At 43.8% G+C, this 21,187-nt stretch overlaps 1 protein-coding gene across 3 annotated transcripts in view; it reads left to right on the top strand.

Moving 5' to 3' along the window:
- Nucleotides 1–425: 425 nt before the first annotated feature.
- The window catches only part of LOC122926623 (solute carrier organic anion transporter family member 1C1-like), a 179,348-nt gene continuing 158,586 nt past the window's right edge, over nucleotides 426–21,187 (top strand). For 2 of the 3 annotated variants that reach the window (XM_044278056.1, XM_044278054.1), the window contains exons 1-2: nucleotides 426–477; nucleotides 11,889–12,000. The gene's annotated coding sequence lies outside the window, so the exon portion shown is untranslated. Of the gene's footprint in view, nucleotides 478–8,363; nucleotides 8,493–11,888; nucleotides 12,001–21,187 lie in introns of those variants that run through there. The other variant, XM_044278055.1, reaches the window with a different exon arrangement.

The following is a 21,187-nucleotide window of genomic DNA, read 5'->3' as shown; positions in this document are numbered from 1 at the left end:
CTTTCCAGTGTATCTTTTTTTAATACATGCTGTGGCTCACCTCCTGCATCAACCCATCTTGTTGTTTGTGTTTTTGTTCTTCCCTCCTTGGTTCGGGTTTTGTGTGAGCATAATTGAAGGGGGAGAGAATTTTCCCACTGTGCAGCACTTGTTAAGCTGTTGTGGGGCCCATAGTTACTACAGAAGCAGACCTGCCTGCGTGCAGTCATACATGTACTATTAGGTGGGGAAGATATATATATTTTTTTTATGACCCGATTATACCAGATCATCCATGTTTCCCCAGTTTTACAGAACCCTTTCCTTCGACTCATCAATGACTGGGAAAGACAAATAAGACAATCCTATGTAAGAATTGATCATGTGGTGTGGAGCCCGAGGCAGCTGTTTGATTAATCATTGCTGATACCTTTTTAAAGAGCCCTGGAGTTTCTTGTCCTGGTGTAGACGCTGCAGGGAGCAATCACAGGTGCTCAGGTAAGACTTGTCCTTATCTATGAGACATTGCATTAACTGGAAACTTCATTTAACTGTGGGCAAGAGAGGACGTGCCGAATGCCCATATAAGAGGGGGGCATTGTTACGTCAAAATCGGCTTCCTACTGCCTATGAGGTTATATGGAAGAGACTGAGCTGAGGCGTTTCATGTCTTACAAACTACAAGATGATGTCTGAGGAGATGTCCTGAGACCTCTCTGTCACCCATGCTGTAGTCAGTCTGTTTTTAGATATGATAACATTTAAGACAATTATGGGGGAAAAAAGAAATTATATAAAAGTGACATAATTATAAGATTTTTAATATAGAATACAAAATAGAGAAAGGAGCACTTCATGTGCAGGTCTGCAACAAAAATAGGTCATTATAGATACACATACCTTTCTGTGTCAGTTTTTGTGGAAAATACTGGGATTATGGTAAAAAGATAATTATTATCATTATTCATGTCCCAGTAAGGAAAGCAACAGGAATGGTGGCAATACACCTGGAAAGAAGTGCAGCGGAAAGTGTAGGAAGCCAGCGTGGTCACCTCCACCAGTTCCACTATTATTCTCTATGGAGAATTTTAAAGGCTAGTATGGACACCTTTGGGGATATTTTTTTATTATTGCATTCTACTCATTTTGGACTACAAATCGTTTTTTCAATTGGTCTTAATTAAAAATTTCCAGCCTGTTTATCTGTACAGATGTCAGTGTCTGTGTATTTGCAGAGGAGCCAGCTTTCTGTTCGGCAGATAGAAGCCCTGACAGCTTAGTCCTTATCTATGAACCCCTGACAACTCATAAACAAAACACTTATTAAATTCTTAACAGTCTGACTATACGTGAGCCATCAGGGCTTCTATATGAGAGGACTCCCTGTGAACAGAATGCCTGCTACTCTTCAGATACATCGAGACTGATATCTGAGAAAATGGCTGAAAATGTTTAATAAAGACCAATTCAAATAAGTACAAGTATATAAATATAGATTTACATGTAATGAGGGAACGCTAATGCCTGTGGGGAGGAGGCATGTGGCCCTACTGCGTAAATAGTACTGGGAAACAGGTTTTAACAATGACTTATCACTTCTCCTGCCATGTCTGTTTTAGCAGCAATTTGCATCCTCCATGTAAAACAATCCTGGAGCATCTAATCTTATCACTCTATCTTGTTCCACAGAGAAGAAAACACTTCTTACTTGACTGCTGATACAACTTTAAGTATTAGCTTATTACATGCTGCATTATACACATGTGCCATGCACATGCATTCAGGTTGATAAACCAGGTTTTATATGTAAATTAAAAGTCATACATACTGTATGTGCTGTGTGAGTCTCACACTGCTGGGAAACGCTAGCTGGGGTAATAGGTTAGGGAAGGTACTGCATTAGGAGGGTAAAACTTCCTAGCAGTATATTGGTGGGAAACGTTGCACACAGTCTACAATGGCATGTAAGTGCTCTGGGGGAGTCAAATACTTTGGACAGAATAGATAGATAGAGGGAAACACACTATGGATTTAATGCACTATGATGTACTGCACTGGGATAAATGAGTGTTGGAAATAACACTGATGCTATGCTGCCATCTACTGTGATCAGTATGTAGTGAGAGCACATGGCAGAAAGTTGATAAAGACTAGTTCTTTGCAGACCACATGGTCAAAAGCAGGCATGAGATTTAAAGTGAGATGGGAGCTGCATCAGGAAACACAGCCAGCAATATTATTGCGTGTATCTAGTTAGCAAGTGGAGGTCCACCTTAGGGTATAGATTAGGGTTACCAACTCGTTAAAGGGGTTGTGTCACTTCAGGAAATGAAGATAGAGTTAATACAAGGCACTTACTAATGTATTGTGATTGCACACTATAGTACAAAGCACCAGCCTCTCTGGTGGCCGGGACTGTGGGAGGATGCATAGGATGGTACTTTTTCCTATAGTGTGGAAGCAGGGCCACCACTGCTGGATTGCAGTTGTAACCATGGAAATGAGAAGGAAATGAGAAGTGTATAATGCGATGGAAAAATGAACCCAGCCAGCAAAGGAGGCAATATGGACAATCACAATACATTAGTAAGTGCCTTGTATTAAAGGGGTTGTCCAGATTCAGAGCTGAACTCAGACATATCCCCATTTTCACCCAGGCAGCCCCCCCTACTTGAGCATCGGAGCAGTTCATGCTCCGATGCTCTTCTTTGCCTTGCGCTAAATCACGCAGGGCAAAAGCATTTTTAGGAGTTCCAGTGACGTATCAAGGCTCTCCATGGGGCTGCCAGGAAGCCCGGTGACGTCACCGGGACTGATGAGTGGGCTTTAGCGCTGCCCTAGCCAGTAAAACGGCAGTGTGTTATGATAAACAAAAGAGCCCGTGCCCTGCACGATCTAGCGCAGGGCAAGGGAGCACATCGGAGCATGAGATGCTCCGATGCTAGCCTCAGTGGGGCTGCCTGGGTGAAAATAAGGGTATGTTCGGGTTCAGCTCTGAACCTGGACAACCCCTTTAACTTTGTCTACAAAATTAATGTAATTTGCTGAAGTGAAACAACCCCTTTAATACCAGGCCAGTATTACCAGGAGGAGACCTTTGCTGGTATTTGATTTTTACAGGCTACATTGTGTAAAATTCAGTACCTAAAGAGGTAGGAGATACTTCCCTATATGAACGGCTACATCTCAGGTTACATAGCCACTGACTTAATGGGATGGAAGAATCACCTTCCGGCTTCCCTCTTAAACCTCCCAACTTCCCCTAAATAACACGCCAGCCGTTATATTGGTAAAATATGGCCGTAGCGGCCACCTTTATTAACTTATATAAACATACCTTTTATTAACATAAATACACATTTTCAACCATAATAAATAACAGATCATCATTTAACTTGTAAAACCGCTGTTAACCTATCCGAGAGATCCTGAGAGGCAACCCCAAACACGTTGTATTCCCTCATCCAAAACCTTATAACTTTCCTTGCCCTTGGCCGCATTTCACCGACCCAAGGACACCAGTTCCACAAACTTCCAAGTATACAACTCCCTGGGCCTTCTTAGCCCACAGGAGCCGCACCCACCATAATTACCTCCAAGAGACGCGTATTACACTATATCACGCATCTCTTAGCCATGAATTGCCCCCCAGGATCCCAACATCCAACACTGCCTCTCTAAACCCTTAAACCACCTCAGACCACCGTTAAGCCACACGAAACAACTAGAACAAAAAAGGGGCGGGAGGGCGGGAATTTTACTTGCTCCTTCTCCCCTTCCTGCACTTCGTTTCCCACTTCCTCAATATCCTGCCCGCGAACTGTCCCTTAACTCCACCCCCTTCTCTAACTTCCGTCCAACCCTTCTCCCAATTAACCCCTGCTCTGCCTACAGTCTTCCCCCCAAGTCAATAGCGCATTCCGCTACGCTGCGCACGCTCCATTGCTTTTCTTACCTGAGATCTACTATATCTCACTCTCAACTCAATTTCTAAGAATTATATCTTGCGCTGTAGAGTGGCTAGCACCACAATCCTTATTAAGATTCCTGCTATGGAGCCTGAGATATTCCAGGTTCAAGCAGCTCCCACCTTAGCCGACCACCGTCGAGGAGGAAAGGGGTGGGGGGGTTAGTAGCGAATATGCTGACCAACTGCATGGAGTGGTATAAACCCTCGTGTCCCAGCATAAAGGCGGGTTTACACAGGCCAAGCACAGTCGGCTGCTCATTGCATTTACATGAAGCGATCTCCTTCACGGTATGAGGACAAAGGATGGCTATTGCGTCCCCTCGGCCCTATACAGAATCATTGTTTCTGGGCAGCTGATCGCTGTTTAGACAACAGATCTGCTGCCCAGAAACAATATTTTATGTGCCTGCAACAGGATCACCCGATGAACGGGCTGAGCTAGACCTAGGCCACGTGACTGATGAACGTGTTGGGCATTTCCATGCTGTCCCTGTCACAGCTCAGAGGGCATTTACATACTGTCCCTGTCACGGCTCAGGAGGCAGATACAGAAAAAAAAAAAAACAGCAAGTAGCGCTATACAAGTGGCTATGCTATATGTTTATTACAAAAGTATTCAGATCCAGGTGCTGGTTTGAAAACTGTCAAATATTTTTCGAGGGACAATCCCTTTAAGTCAGCTAGGATTCCCTATCATGGGAAACAGCCATGGGATGTCCCAGTAAAGTACAGTAGAATAACTGTACATATATAGACAGTTACATTACCGGAGCATGGAATTGCAGTTAGACTGGGAGGACTTCTGGCAAATAAAGTCCTGAGATCATTATCACCTTCATAATGCCTTCCACATCATCTGCTACTGCAAGAAGAGCTCGTTCGTGGTTGAAAGTAATATAGAAAAGTGAAATAGTCCAACAGGCGCAAACTAAATGCACTTTGGCACACTGACAACATAGTAGAATTGTTAGGTAGAGCAAAGTTCTTGATCCAGTCTGCAGTTTGGGGATTGTTAAAGTAGCTCTACTCCGCTACAATTTCCCCCTCCTGTACATGAGGTGGAAAACACAATACACCACTCACAGTCACAGGACTGGATTATCTTAAATCCAACTATCAATTCAATCTCCAATCCAAAGATCCATGTGACTGTACTGTGCTGTGCGCTCGCACTCCTCCTCGTAGTAAGTGCACACAATGTTACGCAATGGCCCAGATTTACTAATGTGTATCCCCTAAAACTGTATCTAAAAATTGGTGCAATTTGGTGCATCTAGGGTTTCTATACTTTTTCCAACATGCTCAACAATGGGTGTGGTTTAGTAGAAAGTGGGTGTGGCTTCATGGGAAAGGGATGAGGACTAAGATGCTCCATATTCTGGCATAAAAATCTGTTTCAAAGTAAGCCAACCTATAATGGTCACTGAAATTGCCTGAAACTGACAAAAGTCATATAAAAATTTACTGAAAATCAACAAATTAAAATCAGACATTGCTTTTGAGCTTTCCACAGCACACTGCCCCCTTAACAGTGACCCCCTCACACTGCCCCTTTAATGGTGACCTCCACAGCACTCCGTCCCCTTAACAGTGACCTCCACAGCACTGCCCCTTTAACAGTGACCTTCACAGTACCTCACCCTTTTAACAGTGACCTCTACAACACCCAGCTCCCTTAACAGTGACCTCCACAGTGCCTGCCCCTTTAACAGTGACCTCCACAACGACCCACCCCCTTAACAGTGACCTCCACAGTTCCCTACCCCCTTAACAGTGACCTCCACAGTGGCCGCCCCTTTATTAGGGACCTTAACAGAACCCCATCTTCTTAACAATAATTTCCATAATAATCTGCCCCTTAACAGTGACCTCCAGAGCTCTCCGTTTACTTAAAATGTAACCTCCACAACACCTGCCCCCCAGTTTAAACCCATCCCAGACACCTGATGTACATGTGTGCCAAATTTGGTACAGATCAGTCGAGTTGTTTGGCCTGGAATAAAGAACAGACAGACAGAAATTCATTTGTATATATATAAGAGACTAGCAGAAGGCCCCGGCTTCGCACCGGTATATTTTTTCTCTATTTTATTTCATGTTTCCGTGTGTCGTAAAAAAATATCAACAGTATCCCCCATAACAGTGACCTCTACAGTAACCTCCCCTTTAACAATTACCTCCACAGTGCCCTCGCCTTTAACAGTGACCTCCACAGTGGCGCTCCTGTAATATTGACCTCCACAGTGCCCGCCCCTTTAACATTGACCATCCCTTTAACAGTTACCTCCACAGTGTCTGCCCCTTTAGCATGACCACCCCTTTAACAGTGACCCTCATAGTGGCCGCCTCTTTAACTGTGACCTTCACAGTGCCCGCCCCTTTAACAGTGACTTCCACAGTGTCCACCCCTTTAATATTGACCACCCCTTTAACAGTGACCTTCATAGTGGCCGCCTCTTTAACATTGACTTTCACAGTGCCCGCCCCTTTGACAGTGACCTCCACAGTGCCCGCCCCTTTAACAGTTACTTCCACAGTGCCCGCCCCTTTAACAGTGACCTCCACAGTGCCCGCCCCTTTAACAGTGACCGCCACAGTGGCTGCCCCTTTAACAGTGACCTCCACAGTGTCTGCCCCTTTAACAGTGACCTCCACAGTGCCCGCCCCTTTACAGTGACCTCCACAATGCCCACCCCTTTAACAGTGAACTCCACAGCGGATGTCCGTTTTATAGTGGCCCCTTCCCCCCCATGTATGTAGCAGTGTAGTTGTGCCGTAATACGTCATATGACTGAATATTAAAGGACCTGCGAACTGCTAAAACCTATGATCAGTTGTTATGGCAACCTGGAGTAGGACCTGCAAGCTTCTTTTGGCTAATAAGGGACATGTAACCGTGTAAATGGCAGTTCGGATTTAAATGAAAGGCTTGCTGGCTTCTATTGCAGGTAATTTTTGGGGAATGTCTCAGGAACGGTAAGTCCTAGAGAGCTGAGACCCGGTCTAAAACCTTCCCGGACACCTGATGTACCGGTGTGGCAAATTTGGTGAAGCTCGGTCCAGTCGATTGGTCGTGCATAAAGAACGTACAGACAGAAACAAATTTTTATATATATAAGAGATTGAATTCTTTGTCTTACGGGGCATTGTCTTTAATTGACAGCATATAAACCCCACAGAATTAGTATACACTTAAGGTCATGTGAGTTACATCAGCCACTACAACAATGTTGGCTAAGCATCGCAATCGAAATCATATTAACTCACACATAAGCTGTCTTATACTAAGAATGTCCTTCGTTGCCTATAGCAACCTGTATAGCAACCAAAATAGAAGTTGAGCTGTGATTGGTTACTTTATACAGCCTGATGAATATCCAGGGTAACTGCGACAACAGCCAACAGACAATGGCTCCTGTAGTTTGGCGGTTAGGTTACCAAGCAGATTTTTTGGCAAATAATTGGAAAGCGCGGGGTGAAAATTTCCACTCACAGCATAGTCTATGACATTCCCCGACAGTGTCTGTACAAAATGTAGTGATTGTAAATGCGACGGTGCGGATTCCTTTAGCGGACATACATACATACATACATACAATCAGCTTTGTATATTAGATTCTGCTGAACCAAGAGCAACGTCTGATTTTCATTAGTTTATTGTCAGTAAATTTTTATTTATTATTACTTTTGTCAGTTTTGAGTTATTTCAGTGACTATTGAAGGTTTTTCTTTCTTTAATAGAAGGGTACTAACAATTCTGTCCACGTGTGTAGAGTAAGTGAAAAGAGTTTATCTCTGCCCCACATTTATCATCCATCTTGGACCCCTGTAATAAATCTGGCGCAGGTCTAGACAGTCGGCAGTACGCTTACGCCCTCTTTATAATTAGTAAATCTGGGCCAATGTGCTTCAGTCATTGGAGCTGCTCAGACTGGTGGCATACTCCAAATCAAAAATGAAATGGGTGACATCACCGCTAACGAGAGTATTACAAGGGGACAGAAGCTGTGCTCCCAAATGTTTCTGACGGTGCATCAGGGATAGCCTCTACCCACAGTAGTCCTTCTCAAATTGCTAAATCTAGCCATTATGGGACTTGTAGTTCGTTCACTGACACCACTACGACACAGATAGTTCATTTCCCTGGAATTTTCTAAATCAGTGGTGAATATATTCATCTGCCCACTCAGCATTTGATCTCTTGGCATTTGCAGTTCTACCATTGATATTTATTATCAAGCAAACAGTTCCATTCCTGAATTCATTTCATTTGACATTAAGGTGTTAAATGAAATATCCAATGTTATTGCTCTGGAAATGTTTCTACTGTAGTCACCCCCCACCAATCTGGTCTTATTCCCTCAATTCCACATACACTTGTTACACATTCCACACACAGCTTAATGCCGGCCGGGGCAGCTCCAATGGACTGAAGCAAATTGTGTGTCAGCATGTGCACCGACTACGAGTTCCAGCACACAGCACGGACGCAACGGTCACATTGATCTTTGGATTGAAGATTGGATTAATAGCTGGATTTGAGGTAATCCAATCCTGTGACTGTGAGTGGTGTGCTGTGTTGTTTTCCACTTTATGTACATGGGGGAATGTAGCTAACGGAGTACAACTACCTTAGTGACCCCCAACCTGCAGAGTGAATGGAGAAGTTGTCTGTGCCTAATAGGTCTACTACGCTGTCAGTGTGCCAAAGTGCCGTTTTTCCCCTTTGGACTATTTCACTATTTTAGTAGGAAGCTTTCTGTTTTTTTTATTGTGCTGAGACCCGTTACTAGGACTTGCAGCACCCACACCATCTCTGGTTGATTGTGTCCATTCGGTGGTCCTGGGGCTAGCGTTTGTAATTCCTACCAGAAAGAACCATGGTCTGCCTACTCCTGACGAAGCCTAAGCCATCTCTGTACAGTATTAGAATGTATGGGCTCCGATCAGCCGAGGAAAGTTATTCGCGGAGTTGCGGGTAACTTTGTTGAATAACTTCGGGAATAACTTCCCAGGAACCCATGGTGCTCGGCGGTAACTCCGGTAGCCTGCTCCTCTGTCAGAACAGACTACCGTAGTTACCGAGCACATATATGAACCTACATGTAGGTGCTGAATGGGGAGGATATTTTGCCAAAAACGAAAATGCAATATAGCTTGTTTTTTTTTTTATAAACTCCTCTACTTGTATCTACTGTATCTCTGATTTTAATGTCAGCACTGGAACTATTTGTGTCTGCCTGTCTCCATGTACTGTATGTGTAAGGGTACAGAGGGGCGTTAACCAGTTAGGGTTGTGTCTGACAATGGCAGCACTGACTGGATACAGTGAGACTGTGGAGGGACACCCCCCGACTGGTTACCACCCCTCTGTACCCTTACTGCAGACTGCTAGCAATTCATTCATAACTTCTAGTAGAAATAATAAAGGAATGGCACAATATACAGTAGAGCCATAAGAATAGATGTTCCAGAACTGTTATAACATGGGGAATGCATGAAGCTATTACAACAGGCTTGTTAGGAGTGGTAACAGGTCCTTTTTAAGGCTACATGCACACGACCGTATGTGTTTTCCGGTCCGCAAATTGGGGATCCGCAAAAAATAATAATTTTTTTTGCGGATCCATTGTAACAATGCCTAAAACGGACAAGAATAGGACATGTTCTATTCTTTTGCGGGGCTACGGAACGGACATACTGATGTGGACGGCACACGGTGAAATGAATGGGTCTGTATCCTATCTGCAAAAAAACACTGGAAACAAACAACGTTCATGTGCATGTAGCCTAAGGCTGTGTTAGACAAGCACATTATGCAGGCTACAGTACATATTACATGCAGCAATCTCCTCCTCAGTATAAAACAGGAGTGATCGTTATGCCATCGCTTGTTCCCATACTAAATCATAGTTTACCGGCAGCAGATCCCGATTAGACACCAGGATCTGCCTCTGGCAAACCACGATTTCAACCTGCTGAAAGATTGGGATTGCCCGATGAACAAGCGTTTACTCGTTCATCGGGTAATTGGCAGTAATATTACACTGCCAGATCACCAGTTACTATGAACACTCGGTAGAGATAATATGGCAGAAAATCTATCAGTTTAAGGGCTCATTCAGATGGTGACATGCAGTCCGCAAAAAAGCGGATTAGATGTTGACCCCTTCACTTCTATGGGGCCTTTTTCTTCCATTCCATGGCTCCACTAAAAAATTAAACAGGTCCTATATTTGTCAGTGAAAATCAGGACTTGACCCCATTGAATTCTATGGGTCCACAAAAATGCGGAATGCAATCAGTTTTTTTGTGGACATGCAGAACCGTCCGCAAAAAAATGGATCCGCATTTTTGTGGACAGCATACGGCCGTCTGAGTGAGCCCTTAATACAGGCTTTACTTTTATGAATGTACTTAAAGGATACGATTATTACTTGTACATAAAATGTGTCCTTCGTCTCCATACAAAGCATTTTCTTGTATGATGATGATTGACACCTTCTAATTTCACTAACACTATCCTTGATTTGATTTTCTAGACCATGTCACGTGACCTTCCGCTCTATTATCTAAAGTGGGCCTTTTCCATCATGGCTGCAGTCAGGGCCGGCCTTAGGTTCGATAGCGCCCATTCTATGACCCCCAGATACTAAAAAAATCCTTTGGAAGATATTTGGGACTTTGCCACCAAAATTTTGGACTATTATATGCGGAAATACAGCAGATCACAATTTTTTTTATCTTCCTACTGCCCTGGGAGTTGTAGTTTCAGAACAGCTGGAGTGCCAGAGGTTGCTAATGCTATATGGCACAGGAGCTGAAAGTGGACCTGTCACCTAACATGTTACCCACATAAAGGCAGCATAGTATGGGCACGAGTACTACTAGACCAAATGGAGTAGTGTACTACTAGGCCAAAGGGCACAAAAATAGGAATGATCAAATAATGCACCAGACACATAGTTATTCGATTACTTCAGAGGAATGGCGCTCCTACCCAGCAGTAAGGGTGTGGGCACAAATAGCAGATATGCTGTTGATTTCGTGTCCTGATTTGTGGGTAAAAATACAATAGCAACAAAGTGGATGACTTTCTAGAAAATATCGTGCACACATTGTGAAAAAATCAACCAAAATTAACCTGCGGTGTGGGTTTTAAAGGGGTTTTCTGGTACTTAGATACTGATGACTTAGCCTCAGAATAGGTCATCAGTGTCAGATTGGAGATTGTCCAACACCCTCACCATTCATCCGTTTTGGGCAGCCACCAGAAACAATACAGTGGGCGAAGCCAGAAGTACAAGGTTCCACCCATTGTGTAGCGTCCATGCCAGGGTACTGCAGCTCAGATCTCATTCTGGTACGCCCGTGCCAGAGACTGCAGAATGAGTGGAGTCTTCCCGCAACTGTAGAGTTTCTGGGACGGCAGCTGCCTGAAATACAACTTTTTCTGTATATCTTCTATTGCAGATTTCACCCCTTTCAATGTACCAGAGTGAAATATGCCGCAAATGCCACATATAAGACATACTGATCTTATGGCAGATTTACTGCAGATTTGTGACAAAATACATGACAATTTTTGTTCTGTATATGTGGACATACCGTAGAGAAGCAGGGGTAGTGCTCATTATAACTATGGAGTTTGCTGTCTCAGTAGTCTAACCTCTTGCCATAAGTCTTTTAGGGCCTATACACATCAGAGGTGGGCTTAGAACCCCCCCTCCCCCTCTGTTAGTCATAGTGACCCATAGTGACTATATTGAATTCCGCTCAGGTTTTTCCAGTGGGAAGGGGGTCATGTGATATATCATTCTCGTCTACAATTTACTCCGAAACACCTTGGAGGTTTCAATTTTGACCTATCTTTACCTGTTTAGGAATTAATCGAGGTCAAGGTTTCCTAAAGTGTTTTTTTTTATGATGTGTTTGACAGGTCCATCATTCTGCCGAATGCACGTGGTTAAACGATTAATCCAGCCTTTGTGAACGCGGTGAAGAATCGCAAGTGATACTTTTTCACAGCACTGTAGGATTCGTCATTTCAGGTGAGCCATGTTATTTATTTATTCATTCATTTATTTTGCATATACAAGGGACTTTAAATGGCCCTAGAGATAAAAGTCCAAAGGCATTAAGTCCAGTGACCTTGGGGGCTACTCTGTCAGACGTCTATGCCCATGAAATTGCACATCTAGCCATCTGTGCTCAACGAGAAGAGTGAGTTCCCATGTTACTTTCAACAGGGTGGCGCACCTCCTTACTTGGCTGTACACAGAAGGAGGGCAATAGGACCCTCTTTTGTCCTCCGTCTGCCTAATGTAACCCTATAGACACATTTACATAGTTGCTGACTGTCCTGAATTTGTCAGGACTGTCTTTGATTTTCAGAGACAGTCCCCGGAAATTCTCGCTATCTTGGACCAAAACTGGGGAAATTCTCGCTATCTTGGGCCAAAACTGGGCTGGCTAATGATAACTTCATTCATAAATGGTTGTTCGGAGTTGGGACATTCTCAGGGGGCTGGCTTTAGATGCCCTGAATTTACCAACTTAAAAATTAATATTATGTATTGTGGGGGTTTTAGCTAAGTCACTATTCACACACAAAGGCGTCAATTTAGTCTTCACCACAGGCAAGGTTTATTCCAGCAAACAATAATAAACATGTCCAAGCTTCAGCTTTAAGCTTTCTTCAGCCCACACATATTGATAACATAAAGTCCCACACTCTGGGTTCCGTCCAAGCAGAGTGACAAAACAGTAGAATATCACCACTCTTTGGGATCTTTCTGAGACCAACTCCCAGCCCAGCTTGTTCAGCTTTCAGATAGCCCATCCACACTTGATCTCTGTAGTTGAGATCTCCCCAGCCTCTTTAACCACACCTTCAGGAAAAAGGCGTACTACTTCCCGGGTATTATATCACTGAGGAATACATCCTTAGTGAGACGTACCGACCATCCACAATTCTCCCCTCTAGGTTATTACAGTATGTACAGACGTGGACAAAATTGTTGGTACCCTTTGGTCAATGAAAGAAAAAGTCACAATGGTCACAGAAATAACTTTAATCTGACAAAAGTAATAATAAATTAAAATTCTATAAATGTTAACCAATGAAAGTCAGACATTGTTTTTCAACCATGCTTCAACAGAATTATGTAAAAAAATAAACTCATGAAACAGGCATGGACAAAAATGATGGTACCCCTAACTTAATATTTTGTTGCGCAACCTTTTGAGGCAATCACTGCAATCAAACGCTTCCTGTAACTGTCAATGAGACATCTGCACCTCTCAGCAGGTATTTTGGCCCACTCCTCATGAGCAAACTGCTCCAGTTGTGTCCGGTTTGAAGGGTGCCTTTTCCAGACTGCATGTTTCAGCTCCTTCCAAAGATGCTCAATAGGATTGAGGTCAGGGCTCATAGAAGGCCACTTTAGAATAGTCCAATTTTTTCCTCTTAGCCATTCTTGGGTGTTTTTAGCGGTGTGTTTTGGGTCATTGTCCTGTTGCAAGACCCATGACCTGCGACTGAGACCAAGCTTTCTGACACTGGCTAGTACATTTCTCTCTAGAATTCCTTGATAGTCTTGAGATTTCATTGTACCCTGCACAGATTCAAGACACCCTGTGCCAGACGCAGCAAAGCAGCCCCAGAACATAACAGAGCCTCCTCCATGTTTCACAGTAGGGACAGTGTTCTTTTCTTGATATGCTTCATTTTTTCGTCTGTGAACATACAGCTGATGTGCCTTGGCAAAAACTTCGATTTTTGTCTCATCTGTCCACAGGACATTCTCCCAGAAGCTTTGTGGCTTGTCAACATGTAGTTTGGCATATTCCAGTCTTGCTTTTTTATGATTCGTTTTCAACAATGGTGTCCTCCTTGGTCGTCTCCCATGTAGTCCACTTTGGCTCAAACAACGACGGATGGTGCGATCTGACACTGATGTTCCTTGAGCATGAAGTTCACCTTGAATCTCTTTAGAAGTCTTTCTAGGCTCTTTTGTTACCATTCGGATTATCCGTCTCTTAGATTTGTCATCAATTTTCCTCCTGCGGCCACGTCCAGGGAGGTTGGCTACAGTCCCATGGATCTTAAACTTATGAATAATATGTGCAACTGTACTCACAGGAACATCTAGTTGCTTGGAGATGGTCTTATAGCCTTTACCTTTAACATGCTTGTCTATAATTTTCTTTCTGATCTCTTGAGACAGCTCTTTCCTTTGCTTCCTCTGGTCCATGTCGAGTGTGGTACACACCATATCACCAAACAACACAGTGATTACCTGGAGCCATATATATAGGCCCAATGGCTGATTACAAGGTTGTAGACACCTGTGATGCTAATTAGTGGACACACCTTGAATTAACATGTCCCTTTGGTCACATTATGTTCTGTGTTTTCTAGGGGTACCATCATTTTTGTCCATGCCTGTTTCATGAGTTTATTTTTTTACATAATTCTGTTGAAGCATGGTTGAAAAACAATGTCTGACTTTCATTGGTTAACATTTATAGAATTTTAATTTATTATTACTTTTGTCAGATTAAAGTTATTTCTGTGACCATTGTGACTTTTTCTTTCATTGACCAAAGGGTACCAACAATTTTGTCCACGTCTGTATGTATTTAGCCTGTACATTAGGCGCTTTCCTATCATATACACCATACATACATATATCCCAAATGTTATATTAACATAGCCATAGATATCTGTGCCATACATAGATTCAGGCATATACAGTACAAACATCACATCATATGCATGCATCATACACACATCACATAAACATACCATATATAACACAATATAGAACTAAATACGCATGTTCCCATGTGCCACCTCTCCTGTGCTCACCTGTATTCTATTGGCTGGATTTTCTTAGGAGGGTGGGGTGAAGGCAGGAGGGGCCCTCAGTTACAAATTGTAAAACGGGGTTGAGCGTGGGTAGGGTAGTTCGGCTTTCTGACCCTTTTGTCCTCTGTAGGGCCTGGACGGATACAGGGATGTCTTTTTTAACAGCTCAGATAGCAGCACTGTGCTGAGTGTTAGTTGCAGGGATAAAGTCACCCTTCCAACTGACCCGAAGTTTGTTCTGCATTTCATTTTTTCAATCTCCGGTAGTAGGCAGGTACGGGGACGAGCCTCCCTTGCATCGCGGGTGACGCTAGGGAGGCTCATCCCCGTCTGCCATAGGCTGCTTCCCCCCAACGCCGGATGTTTTCATCCGTATACAGGGAGAAGTAGCAGCGGCGGTGCGGGAACCAGGAGCGGGGTAAGTATATTACCTGTGAGTGGCCCGGCACATGGGCGGGCTGTTTGTAAAATTGAATAACCCCTTTAAAGGTTTAAAATGTGTTTCTATGCGCTTCCTGTGTGTATGCTGCAGAAGGCTGTTAAGTGGGGCTCTGTCACCCTCCCCATACGGAGGAGCAGGTCAGAACAGTGAGAGAGAGTAGTGAAAGGAAGCAAGCAGACAAACCTAAGCAGAGAATCAATCAGAGTGGAGAAAAAGTCTATAGAACAGCCTGTGAGGAAACAAGTGCATATCAGTTTTAGGGCTCTTGCACACAACCTGTTTTGGTGTCTGCAAATTGCGGATCCGCAAAACACAGATACTGGCCATGTTCGTTTTGCATTTTGAGGAACAGAACGTCCTGGCCTCTATATATATATATAACGGTGCCATCCTTATTCGTAAAATGGACAAGAAAAGTACATGTTCTAATTTATTGCAGGTGCCGCGGAACAGACATATGGATGCGGACCGCATACGGTGTGCTGTCTGCATCTTCAGCGGCCCTATTGAAGTGAATGGGTCCGCATCTGACCTGCAATAAATACGGATTGGATGCAGAAAAAAAAGAAGTTTGTGTGCATCAACCCTTAAGAGGAGGTGCATGCAAAAAACACTGAGGAGATAACTTCTAGGAGAGACTTTTGGACTCCGCAGCTAACTATCGTCTAAGAATTACAAACCTGCTGTGGGAATTTGTAGTACTGCATTGTCAGTACATAACTGAAGTGAGAGAAAGTAGGACTAACCCCTTCTACCCCGGAGGTTTTTTTTTACTTTGAGTTTTTGTTTTGCGCTCCCTGCCTTCTCAGAGAAATAACTTTTTTATTTTTATGTTCACATAGGGCTTGTTTTTTGCTGGACAAGTTGTACTTTCCAACGCCGCCAATTAATATTGCATAGAATGTAGTGGGAAGTGGAAAAAAAAAATCCAAAAGGTGGTGGAATTGGGAGAACAAGGTAATTTCGCCACCGTTTTACGGAGTTTTTTTTACGGTGTTTATTATGCAGTAAAGCTGACATCTTCATTCTCCAGGTCAAAACTTAAAAAAATCTTTTTTGTTTTGCTGTAATTTTCTGACCCCTATAACTTTTTTTGTAGTTATGTGTGTGGAGCAGTATGAGAGCTCATTTTTGGGGAGCGATCTGTACTTTTTATTGATACCATTCTGGGGTGTGTACAACTTTTTTATCACTTTTTATTAATTTTTTGTGGGAGGAGAAGCAACCAAAAAATAGCAAAACCTTTTTACCCTTTGTTTAGCCTTTTTCCGTATGGGGTTCATACTTACAATTTTTATTCTCATTTTGGGGAAAGGAGGGTGATTTAAATTTTTATGTTTTTTTACTTTTTTATTTTTAAAAACTATTTATTTATTTTTCTACATTTTTTATAGTTTCCATGGGATTATAATTTAAGGCTCCATAGGAAACAGTGTGTAGCAGCCACCTGTCATTCACTAAGAGAGGGGCTGCTGCACACAAGCTCCGGTTCCTCCGATTGCTGCATGTGGGATCCAGATCATTACCGGAGTTGTGTGCTTCCGGTATTTAAAGTACTTAAATCCCATGGTCAGGAATTACCACAGTGTTAAATGTCCGCGATTGGCATAACCGCCAGTAGCAGACATTAGCCGCAGGTGCTTGCTGTATGAAACAGCAGGCACCCGGTTGATATGGCGCCTGCTCGGCTCAGGGCACTGAGGGCACAGCACTACTGTAAGGGAGAGGTACAAAGCAAGCAGTACGACTATAACGGGACAGCACTACTTTAAGTGGGCAATAATGAGGTTGTATTAGTGTAAGTGGGCATGACTAATGTGTAAAGGCACTCAGTGAGCATTACTACTGTGTAGGGGCACCAAGGGGACTTTCCATTGTGAAGGGGGCACTAAGGGGACGTAACTACTGTGAAATGGGTACTAAAAGGGCATGACAACTGTGTGGGTGCACTAGGGGGTCATTCTACTGTAAGGGGCACTAGGAGGGCATAACTACTGTGTGGGGGAGTAAGGGGGCATGCAGGGCCAGGGCAGCATACTGTAAAGTAAACTTTTGACTACTCCTCCTAAAGTAAAACTGAAAAAAGACTAAGAAATTTTAGTTGAAAGTAAACTTAACTGTAGTAACCAGTGTCAGGTGGTTGCTGCCAAGGTCAATAACATTATTATTTTTATTTTATTTTTAATTTTTTTCAATCTAAGTTCCCTATCAGTATGTCTGTAGTGTGGGAGGAAACCCACGCAAACACGGGTAGAACATTCAAACTCTTTGCAGCTGTTGTCCTTGGTCGAATTTGAACCTAGGACTCCAGTGCTAACCATTGAGCCACCATGCTGCCCCTTAATGGGGCTGAGCTGCAACTAGGCCTTGGAAGATGCTGCCGTGCTCAAGGCCTCTTCTAACAGCTGATCAGCAGAGGTCCCGAGTGTCGCACCCCTATAGATCTGATACTGATGACCTATCCTGAGGATGTCATAAATATCTATTCCTGGATCACTCCTTTAATAAATGCACTGAGCAGAATAGGGCCCAATTCTGTCCCCTGAGGTACCCCACTAGTGATAGTGACCCAATCTGAGTGTGTACCATTAATATCCACCCTTTGTTTTCTAACACTGAGCCAGTTACTTACCCACATACACACTAACTTTTAATGTGGCATGGTATTAAATACTTTGGAGAAGTCCAAATATACAGTATGACATCCAATGACTCATTTGGTCCAGTCTAGAACTTACTTCATCATACAAACTGATAAGATTAATTTGACAGGACCGAATCCTCAATAACCTATTCTGATATGGTGCTCCACACTTTACTGAGATACTCCAGGATAGCATCTCTTAGAAAACCTTCAAACATAGGATAGCATCTCTTAAAAAAAACCTTCAAACAGTTTACCCACACAGATGGTAAACTTACCAGTTCATAGTTTCAGGGTTCATATTCTGAACTCTTTTTGAACACTGGCAACACATTTGCTAAGCGCCAATCCTGTGGAACAGAACCTTACATTATAGAGTCTGTAAATATCAGAAACAAAGGGTATTATATATTTTCTGGCCGATGATCGCTAACGAGCATTCGTAGTAATGTTCGTTAGCGATCATCTTGCTGTGTAATACTGCCGTTGATTGCATGATGAACGAGCAAATGCATCTATTAGCTGTCTATCGATCGTGCTGTCTAATTACAATCTGACGCAGCAAAACCAATGTAGAGCATGGGAACGAGTGATGGCATAGCTGATCACTCATCTCCATCCTGAGGAGATCGTTACATGTAATAGTAGCTGTCTCCTCAGCAAGCGAGTAGACAATTGCCGAGGGAAACGCTTCCCTGCCGACAATCATCTGTGTGATCGGAGTATCTAAGGGTCTGTCTATTACATTACTTAAGGGGTTATCCAGGTTCAGAGCTGAACCCGGACATACCCAGAATTTTACCAAGGCAGCACCCTGACAAGAGCATCGGAGCAGTTCATGCTCCGATGCTCTCCTTTCCTCTGCGCTGAATCGCGCAGGGCAAAGGCATTTTGTGGAGTTCCGGTGACGAATCGGGCTCTCCTCTGGGCTGCCAGGCGGAGGCTTCCACCCAGCAGTGAGCCCGGTGACGTCACCGGCACTGATGGGTGGGCGTTAGCGCTGCCCTAGCCTGTAAAACGGCTAGGACAGCACTAAAGCCGCCCATCAGAGCCGGTGACATCACCGAACACACTGCTTGGCGGAAGCCTCCGCCCGGCATTGTCTTATAAAGTGAAAAATACGACATTTACTATAAGACGCACCCGATGATAAGATTTTAGAGGAGGAAAATAAGAAAACAATGTTTTTCAGCAGACTTCATATCAGATCCTCAGATCAGACCCCCATAAATATCAGGACATCATATCAGACCCCCACATATCAGAGCCCTCCATGTCAGAACCCCATCAGACCACAGATAAGCCCTTAAGGTAATACCTCCATCAGGCCTCAGATCAGCCTTTAAGGTAATACCCCCATCAGACCACAGATTAGCTCTTAAGGTAATACCCCCATCAGACCTCAGATCAGTCCTTAAGGTAATACCTCCATCAGACCTCAGATCAGCCCTTAAGGTAATACCCCCATCAGACCTTAGATCAGCCCTTAAGGTAATACCCCCATCAGACCTCAGGTCAGCCCTTAAGGTAATACCCCCATAAGACCTCAGATCATAATAAAATAAAAAAAACTCGTAACTCTCCTGTGCCACGGCTCCTCTTCATCTCCGGCAGAAATTACTTTCCTTTTCTCCAGCCGACACTGCACTGTCACCTGACGGGGTCAGGAAAGTGCAGCGCCGGCCCCAGCAAAGAAGACCAGTATCCGAAGCGCTTGCACCCGGCACCTGGTGAGTATCGGAAGCTCTTCCCGGCTCCTAATGCATACTAGTGAGCACTTCCATAATGAAAGCACTCACTAGTATTCGCTTTATAAGACGCACAGCAATTTTCCCCTACTTTTTTTGGGGGAAAATGCATCTTATAAAGCAGAAAAATATGGTAAATGAGGGCAAGGGAGAGCATCGGAGCATGAACTGCTCCGATGCTCATGTAAGGGGGGCTGCCTGGGTGAAATTATGGGTATGTCCGTGTTCAGCTCTGAACCTAGACAACCCCTTTAATTCTATTAGGATATGGGGGTGTATGCCATCTAGACCTGGTGATTTTTCTATTTTAATATTTTTACATTATCATTGCACTTTTTCCTGGGTCAGACAGGCCATATTTATTGGGGGTTTACTTTGACACTGTTATGGCAGTGGATGTGGAACAACTGTGCCAACCAACTAGTCTGACTTTGGACTAGACCTAAGGCCATTATCCATGGTAGTCACTATTTAACACTCTATACAGAAATCTGGACATCACTGCAGGGAACCACCAGACCGCTACCTCCTGGAATAGTCCCGGTATGGTTGCCAACTGACACCAATGTGGGGCACCAAAGGATCAGGCAAGACCATAGTCAAAAGTCAGGGTGAGCAGAGTTCACGAAAGTTCGAGAAACGGAACCAAGGTCAGGGTGGTTTCAATACGGAAAATCAGACACAAGCTAGGTCAAGCAGGAAAGGATCAGACTTGGGAAATGGGCAGAGGTCGGTACACAGGTCAACAACAACTCCACCTTTGCAAAGGATTAGCAAGCCAGGGACCTTATTGCTCAGGCACCATCCCACTAGGAAAGGCACCAGACGTACTGCATGATTAGCAACCATTAGTTGGTAAAGATTGGGACACAGGAGGGCTTGGCCCTTTAAGAGCCAAAGGGGAATTATGTGCGTGCCCCAGGTGCAGGGAAGGGGGTGACTGTAAAGCCAATTGCAGCCTGCTGTATGACACAGCGTAGACCTAGTGTCCAGATATCGGTCAGGAAGAGCAGCGGGAGGCGGGTCCAGCCCACTGGGTACTTTTAATAGGGCAGCAGTGGCCGCTGTATTAGTAACCCTACCCCCTTATGTCCTCTCTTCTTTGGTACAGAACATTGCAAGAATTCTTTCAGTAGAATAGGGGCATTCATGTTTTCAGCTGGCTCCTAAGACCTTTCTTCTGGACAATAGCTTTTCCAGTCAATCTAGAAGAAGATTTTTCCTCTGATTCTCTTCATGCCCAGAATATTCTTAACTTCAAATACATCCTCAGCGCTGACAAAAGCTGAAGCAGGAACAGAACCTCTGGAATAATGATTGAACACAGCAAGCTTGAGGAGAGAGACGTGGAAGGAGTTAGGTATACATAAAGAGGCTGGAAGATGCAACTTATACAGCAGACCAGAATTAATTGCTTTGGCACCTGTAAGAAGGTACTTGGAATCATCGTGGATGTAAGGTATGTGTCACTGAGGTTCCTGGCCTCGGTGAAGTAAGAGCCAGTATTTTATGTGTCAGCAGCAGCTATTGC

The sequence above is a fragment of the Bufo gargarizans genome, chromosome 2 (assembly GCF_014858855.1).
Source record: "Bufo gargarizans isolate SCDJY-AF-19 chromosome 2, ASM1485885v1, whole genome shotgun sequence".
In the NCBI taxonomy this organism is placed as follows: domain Eukaryota; kingdom Metazoa; phylum Chordata; class Amphibia; order Anura; family Bufonidae; genus Bufo; species Bufo gargarizans.
The sequence above is the reverse complement of the archived record's forward strand: the minus strand, read 5'-3'. Positions and strand labels throughout refer to the sequence as shown.